Raw genomic sequence first — 8,853 nt, forward strand, 5'->3', positions numbered from 1 at the left:
TATATATATATATATATATATATATACACATATTAGGCTGGTGAATAGAACAGAGCCACACACTTGATTTTGGATGTATTTTGATCTGTTAGAAGAAACTACCTCCCAAAATTTTAAGGGAATAAAAATTTATATATATAGAAAAATAAGGGTAAACACGTTGTAAGGATGGAATGTGTCTTTAAAGATGAATATTTAAAATATTCTAAAAAAATTGATTAGATAAGAAGTTGTTTGAAAAAAGAATAAAAAAGAGGAACAATATGATCATGCAGGAAGCTAGAACAAAGACCTGTGCTAAATTTAGGGTATATTTTTATCTATTAGAAGAAACTGTACCACAAAATTTAACAGAAGAAAAGAAACCCATATGTACACAAAAAATAAGGTTAAATACAATGAAGAGGTAGAGTATGACTATAACAATAGAAAGTTAAAAATATTTTTTAAAAGGTATTGATAAGATAAATTAGTTCAAAAATGTTAAAACAAGAGAGAAGAATTTTTTTTAAAAGAATAAGAAAAAATAAAATTTAAAATGTTATCTTTGAAAGACAGGAATCATGGGAAAAAAATCCGTGAATTCTATGTGTTGCTTTCCCCTAGCTCTGGAGTTTTGCAGTTCTCATTAATTGGTGAACATGGTCTTGGCTTGTTGTTCTTGTTAATCTTCTGGGGAAGGGGCCTATTGCCATGATCTCAAATATCTTTGCCTGAGGCAGAATTGCAGCACCCTTGCCAGTGGCCAGGCTAAATAATCTGCTCAGTTTTGCTCTCAATAGCTTTTGTTCCCTTAAATCTTTTCATACAGTTTTGAAGGACAGGAATAAAGATGGCAGCCTCCCAATCTCTGGCCCCAGAGGAGCCAAGAGCTGCCCCCGCTCTTCAGTGCACCCTCAGAGAAAAGCAGTCAATCACTCTCATCTCCATGGTCTCCAGCCACACTCCAAGCTCACCAAGCTTGTGACTGAGCATTTCTATCTCTGGTGCACAGCCCCACCTGGAGTCTCCAAACCCGAGTAACTCTTGCAGTGTGCTGCACAGCCCCTGACAGAGGAGGAAGGAGGGAATCTCCCTGGATCTGCCACTTGTGGGGGCCCTGCTCAAAGAGTTGTGGCCTGAATGTGTCTTTGATCATGATTTAAGGTAACCCTGAGCTGAGAGCCCATGCCTCTGCTCCATCTCTGTAGCCAGCTTTCCTGCTCCAATATCTCAGAGCTCTGCCACACTCAGATATCCCTGGTCTTTTTGTGACCCCCAAGGGTCCTGAGACTACACTGTCTCCATAAGGACTCCACCCCCTGCTTAGTCTCTAGAGTGACATCTCTCAGCGGAGCTGACTTCCAAAAGTTCTGATTATGTGCTTTGCTGCTCTACTGCTTGCCAGGGGCCAGCCTCTTCCTCCACAATCTATCCTCCCAAATGTTGTCCTGGATTCACTTCACCCCACATCCTACCATCAGGAAAGCAGTCAATTTTCTTTTCCTAGAATTGCTACTCTTCTCTTCAATCTCCTGTTGAGTTTGTAGGTATTCAGAATCATTTGATAAATATCCAGCTGAACTCCTGGGACCTGATGATATTTAGGTCTCCTACTCCACTGCTATCTTGCTCCTCCCCTGAAATCTCAACTAAAGATATGGTTACAGCAATGCAGAGATCACACAGTACATACTGCAGTAAAATCCAATGTTGACAGCTGAACTAGATCAGGGTGCATGAAGCTTTTTTCCACATAGAAAAGGTAAGCTGTTTTCTCAGTCCCCAGAGAATCAAATACCCTTCAAATGTTTATCAGTTTGCTACATGAATACACCAGGACATAGGAATGACTAAGCAACATCCCCCTCTAACAGCAGGAATGGAATCAGGACTCACAGTCTCCAGCCCATGCTCCCATTCACTGAGGGTGTCCAGCGTTCTGTTTGGAGCAATTTTTAATAGTCAAGAACTTTCATGTAATTTATCATATAATTTGTTTCCTCAGTATAACCAGATATATTGATTTTTATTAACTGAAAAATTTTAAATTGTAAATGGGCATTTTTTCTCCAGTTAAAATGTGCCTTTCAACATTAGACTCCACAGAGTAATAAGAAAATTTTAAAAGATGAATTAATTGTGATATGTCCAACAGATATGTCAACATACTATTCTATAGTTCATGGCTCTATTACAAGTTCTTACACACAGTATGCAATTCCCCAGAGAAAATTGTGTATAATTTTCACAATTGTGCTGTGATGCTAGATGTTTTTTGCTATGATCTCGGCATAGTAAATGTAGGAAAATCTTTTAAAATTCCTAGCTCTAGAGTTATATACAATAAGAAGGGCTGACACTTTTTTCTTTTTTTGTAATAGAGCAATGGTTTGTGTATTTATCCATATATTTATAGTTGAGACTTTACATTTGATTGGCATTTTAAGCAAGTTCACATAGTTGTTTTGTTTGCTTGTGAGTTAATTTTTTCTACAAAAATCGTGATTAATTGATGGTTTAGCATTAATCATGGAAATAGTAGGACAAATTCAGAAAAGAAAAAAATGATTAAAGTGTATTTGGATTGACACATGTAAAAGATTGAAAGGACAAAGAAATTTTATTTGGTCAAATAGTATTTTAGAAAGGTGTGATGTTTAATTTTATGTGTCAATATGGCTAAGCTATTTTCCTATAATATTTGTTTAAACACAGGTCTTGATATTACTTACTCTTAAGGTATTTGTAGACAAGATAAATATTTAAATCTGTAGCTTTTGAATAGACATTAACTTTTATTATGTGGGTGGATCTCATCCAATAAGCTGAAGGCCTTAAGAGAAAATACACTGAGGTCCTTTGAGGAAAATGGAAGTTTGCTTCCCCACAGTCCTGGACTTCAGCTGCAATACCAACTCTTCTCTGGATCTCCAGCCTGCTTACCTACCTTGCATAATTTGGACTTCTGTGGTATAAAAACAAGTGAGTCAATTCTTGTATATATACATGCATTCACACACCAACACACATACACACAGTGTTGGTTCAATTCCACTAGAGAACACTATAGGTTATAGGATTATAACCTCATGTACTGGAGGTGCAGAAACAGTGTAATTGTAAAAATGGGAATATGTACCTAGTAGTAATACGATAAAATTCAGTAAACTCAAATGTTGATTGAAAATTTCATTGTTTTTACTTAAATTCCAATTAGTTAACACACAGTATAATATTAGTTTGAGGTGACCAATATAATGATTCAACACTTCCATACATCAATTGTTATTCATCAGAACAACTGCACTCCTTAAGCCCCATCATCACTTATTTAAAGGTTTATTTTTTATTTTTAGAGAAATAGAGAGCATGAAAGGGGGAGGGGTAAAAAGAAAGGCAGAGGGGGAGAGAAGGGGGTGAGTGAGAGAAGAAGACCCCCCACTGGGTGCAGAGCCCAATATGGAGACAAAATCAAGAGTCAGACCTTCAACCGATTGACCCAGCCAGGCACCTGCCCCCATCACCTATTTAATCCATCCCCTCCCCTTACCAGACTCCATTCTGGTAACCATCAGGTTGTTCTCCATGTTTTTTTTTTCTTTTGTTCCAAATCTTTATTTAAATTCTTGTTAGTTACCATACAGTGTAATTTGGTTTCAGGAGTATAGTTAGTGATGCATCACTTATTTAAAACACACAATGGTCATCATAACAAGTGCTCTCCTTAATATGCATCACCCTTTAAGCACATTCTCCACTCACCTCCCTCCGTCAACCCTTAATTTGTTCTCTGTAGTTAAGAGTCTTTTATGGTTTGCTTCCCCTCTATTTTCTTTCCCCTGTTTCCTACATGTCCATCTGTTTTGTTTCTTAAAATCCATATGTTATTAAAATCATATGGTATTTATCTTATACTGAGTGACTTATTTCACTTAGCATAATACACTCTAGCTCCATCCACATTATAGCAAATATAAAGATTTCATACATTTTTGTGGCTAAATAATACTACTTTATATATATAACCCAGTTGTTATATATATTATGAATTATTAAGAATTATATTTATTAATATATAACAAAATTATTATACTTATTTCATACTTAATTATTAATATTATTATTAATAATTATGATTTATTAATTCATCAGTTGATGGACATTTGGGTTTTTTCCATAGCTTTGGTATTGTTGATGAAGCTGATATAAATGTTGAGGTGTATGTACCTCTTTGAATCAGCTTTTCTGTATCCTTTGGTAGTGCCTGTATACCTAGTAGTGCAATTGCTAGGTAGTATGGTAGTTCTATTTTTAACTTTTTAAGGAAACTTTATACTGTTGATCAGAGTGACTGGACCAGTTTGCATCCCACCAATGATACAGGAGGATTCCCCTTTCTCCACATGTTTGCCAACATCTACTCTGTCTTATGTTGTTGATTTTAAGCCATTCTGACAGGTGTGAGGTGGTATTTTATCATCATTTTGATATGTATTTCCCTGATGATGAGTGATGTTGAGCATCTTTTCATGTGTATGTTACCAATCTGGATGTCTTCTCTGGGAAATATCTATTCATATCATCTGTCCATTTCTTCACCACATTATTTGTTTGTTGAGGTATTGGGTTTGATAAGTTCTTTATAGATATTGGACACTATCTATCAGATATGTCATTTGAAAATATTTTCCCTCATTCTATATACTGCCTTTTAGGGTTTTTTGTTTGTTTTGTTTTGTTTTTTGTTTGTTGGTTGGTTGGTTGGTTTGCTTCACTATGCAGAAGTTTTTATCTTGATAAAGCCCCAATAGTTCATTTTTGCTTTTGTTTCCCTTGCTTCAGAGGATATATGTAGTAAGAAGTTGCTACAGCTGAGGTCAAAGAATTTTCTGCCTCTGTTCTCTTCTAAGATTTTGATGTTTTCCTGTCACACACTTAGGTCTTCTATCCATTTTTAATTTATTTTTGTGTAGGGTGTAAGAAAGTGGTCCAGGTTCATTCTTCCAGATTTTCAGTCCAATTTTTCCAACATTTGTTGAAGACACTTTTTATTACATTAGATATTCTTTTCTGCTTTGTCAAAAGTTAGTTGGCATTGGGGTGCCTGGGTGATTCAGTCATTAGGCATCTGTCTTGGGCTCAGGTCATGATCCCAGGGTCCTGGGATCAAGCCCTGCATCAGGCTCCTTACTCAGCAAGAAGCCTGCTTCTCCCTCGCCCTCTCCCATGGCTTGTGCTCCCTCTCTTGCATTCTCTCTCTCTCTCTCTCTCTCTCTCTCTCTCTCTGTGTGTGTGTCAAATAAATAAATAAATAAAATATTTTCTAAAAAATTAGTTGACCACATAGTTGTGTGTCATTTCTGGGTATTCCATTCTGTTCCATTGATCTATGTGTTTGTGCCAGTATCATCCTGTCTTGATCACTACAGCTTTGTAACATAGCTTGAAGTACAGAATCATGATGCCTTCAGTTTTGCCTTTCTTTTTAAAAATTTCCTTGTCCATTCAGGGTCTTCTTTGGTTACATACAAATTTTAGGATTGTTTGTTTTAGCTCTGTGAAAAATACTGGTGGTGTTTTGATAGAGATTGTATCATATGTGTAGATTGCCCAAAGCAATCTACACATATAATATTAATAATAATTCTTCTTCCAATCCATGAACATGGAATATTTTTTCCATTTCTTTGTGTCATCTTTAATATCTTTTATAAATATTCTACAAATTGCAGAATACAGATCTTCTATCTCATTGATTAAATTTAATCCTATCTGATGGATTTTGTTGTAATTGTAAATGTTATTTATTCCTTGATTTTTTTTCTGATTCTTTATTATTGATATACAGAAATGCAACAGATTTCAGTATATTGATTTTCCATCCAGCAACTTTGCTGAAATTGTGCATAAGTTCTAGCAATTTTTTGGTGGAGTCTTTCGAGTTTTCTACATAGAGTATCATGTTGTCTGCTAATACTGGAAGTTTGCCTTCTGCCTTGACAATTTGGATGATTTTTATTTCTTTTTGTTGTCTAATTGCTGAGGCTAGCACTTCCAGTACTATGTTAAATGACAATGGTGACAGCGGATATCCTTGTCTTGTTTCTGACCATAGAGGAAAAGCTTTCAGTTTTTCCCCACTGAGGATGCTGTGGGTCTTTCATATGTGGATTTTATGATGTTTAGTTATGTTCCATCTATGCCTATTTTGTTGATTTTTTTTCTTTTTTATAAAGAATGGATTCTGTATTTTGTCAAAGTCTTTTTCTGCATCTATTGAGAAAATTATATGGTTCTTACACTTTCTATTATTAATGTGGTGTATGACGTTGATTGATTTGCAAGTATTGAACAACCCCTGCATCCCAGGAACAAATCCCTCTTGATTGTGGTAGGTAATTCTTTTTTATTTTTATTTATTTTTTTAATAGTTTCAGGTGAACACTCTTTTTTTTTTCTTAGAAGATTTTATTTATTTATTTGACAGAGATCACAAGTAGGCAGAGAGGCAGGCAGAGAGAAAGAGGAGGAAGCAGGCTTCCTACTGAGCAGAGAGCCCGATGTGGGGCTTGATCCCAGGACCTGGGATTGTGACCTGAGCCAAAGGAAGAGGCTTTAACCCACTGAGCCACCCAGGCGCCCTGGTAATACTTAAAAAAAAAAAAAAATTTTTTTTAATTTATTTGACAGAGAGAGAGACATCACAAGTAGGCAGAGAGGCAGGCAGAGGGGAGGGGAAGCAGGCTTCCCGCAGAGTGGAGAGCCTGATGCGGGGCTCAATTCCAGGATACTGAGATCACAACCTGAGCTGAAGGCAGAGGCTTAACCCACTGAGCCACCCAGGTGCCCCGGTAAGTCTTTTAATGTACTCTTGGATTTGATTGTCCAGTACTTTCCTGAGAATTTTTGTATTCATCTTTATCAGGGATATGGGACTGTTATTCTTCTTTGTCATGGGTTCTTTGTCTGGTTTTGAAATCAAGGTAATGGGGATTCATAGGAGCTTAGAAGTTTTATTTTCATTTCTGTTTTTTAGAACAGTTCCAGAAGAATAGTTATTTACTTTTTTTTAAATGTTTGGTAGAATTCCCCTGGGACACCATCTGCCCTTTTATTTGGCAGGAGATTTTTTAAACTGATTCAATTTCATTACTGGTTTTAGTCTGTTCAAATAACCTATTTTTCCTGTTCCAGTTTTTGCACTTCATATGTTTTCAGGAACTCACCCATTTATTTCAGATTGCCCCATTTGTTTGCATATAATTTTTCATAATATTCTCTTATAATTCTTTTATTTCTCTCTCATTCATGATTTTATTTATTTAAGAATTGTCTTTGTTCTCTTGGAAAGTCTGGCTATGGGTTTATTAGTTTTATTATTTATTTCAATGAACCATCTTTTACTTTTTTGATCCATTCTTCTGTTCTTTTTGTTTCCATATTGTTTACTTCTGCTCTAATCTTTATTATTTCAGTTCTAGTGGTGTTAGGCTCTAAGTGCTGTTCTTATTCTTGTTCCTTTAGGTGTAAGGTTAGGTTGTGCAAATGACATTTTTCTCGCTTCTTGAGATAAACTTGTATTGCAGTATATTTCCCTCTAAGGACTGTCTTTGCTGCATCCCAAAGATTCTGAAGTGTCTTTGTTTTGTTTTATTCTCATTTTCATATATTTGCATGTAATTTTTCGTTCTTTAATTTCCTAGAAAACCCATTCACTTTTTTTAAGATTGTATTTTATTTTAAATAAACATATAATGTACTTTTATCCCCAGGGGTACAGGTCTGTGAATCGCCAGGCTAACACACGTCACAGCACTCACCATAGCACATACCTTCCCCAATTTCCATAAACCCACCCCCCTCTCCCAACCATCCTCCCCCCAGCAACCCTCAGTATGTTTTCTGAGATTAAGAGTCGTTTATTGTTTCTCTCCCTCCCAATCCTATCCTGTTTCATTTATTCTTCTCCTACCCCATTAAGCCACTTAACGCCCTTTACCCCCCCTAACCCCCCCATGTTGCATCTCTACTTCCTCATATAAGGGAGAACATATGAGACTTGTCTTTCTCCGATTGACATATTTCACTAAGCATGATAACCTCTAGTTCCATCCACGTTGTCGCAAATGGCAAGATTTCATTTCTTTTGATGGCTGCATAGTATTCCACTGTGTGTGTGTGTGTGTGTGTGTGTGTGTGTGTGTGTGTGTGTGTATCACTTATTTATCCATTCATCTGTTGATGGACACCTAGGCTCTTTCCATAGTTTGGCTATTGTAGACATTGTTACTATAAACATTCAGGTGTACATACCCCTTTGGATCACTATGTTTGTATCTTTAGGGTAAATACCCAGTAGTGAAATTTCTGGGTCATAGGGTAGTTCTATTTTCAACATTTTGAGACAGCTCCATGCTGTTTTCCAGAGTGGTTGCACGAGATTGCATTCCCACCAACAGTGTAGGAGTGTTCCCCTTTCTCCACATCCTCGCCTTTGTCATTTCCTGACTTGTTAATTTTAGCCATTCTGACTGGTGTGAGGTGATATATCATTGTGGTTTTGATTTGTATTTCCCTGATGCCAAGTGATGTGGAGCATTTTCTCATGTGTCTGTTGGCCATCTGGATGACTTTTTTGCAGAAATATCTGTTCATGTCTTCTGCCTATTTCTTGATTAGATTCTTTGTTCTTTGGGTGTTGAGTTTGCTAAGTTCTTTATAGATTTTGGACACTAGACCTTTATCTTATATGTCATTTGCAAATATCTTCTCCCATTCTGTCAGTTGTCTTTTAGTTTTGTTGACTGTTTCCTTTGCTGTACAAAAGCTTTTGATCTTGATGAAATCCCAATAGTTCATTTTTTGCCCTTG

The sequence above is a fragment of the Mustela nigripes genome, chromosome X (assembly GCF_022355385.1).
Source record: "Mustela nigripes isolate SB6536 chromosome X, MUSNIG.SB6536, whole genome shotgun sequence".
NCBI lineage: Eukaryota > Metazoa > Chordata > Mammalia > Carnivora > Mustelidae > Mustela > Mustela nigripes.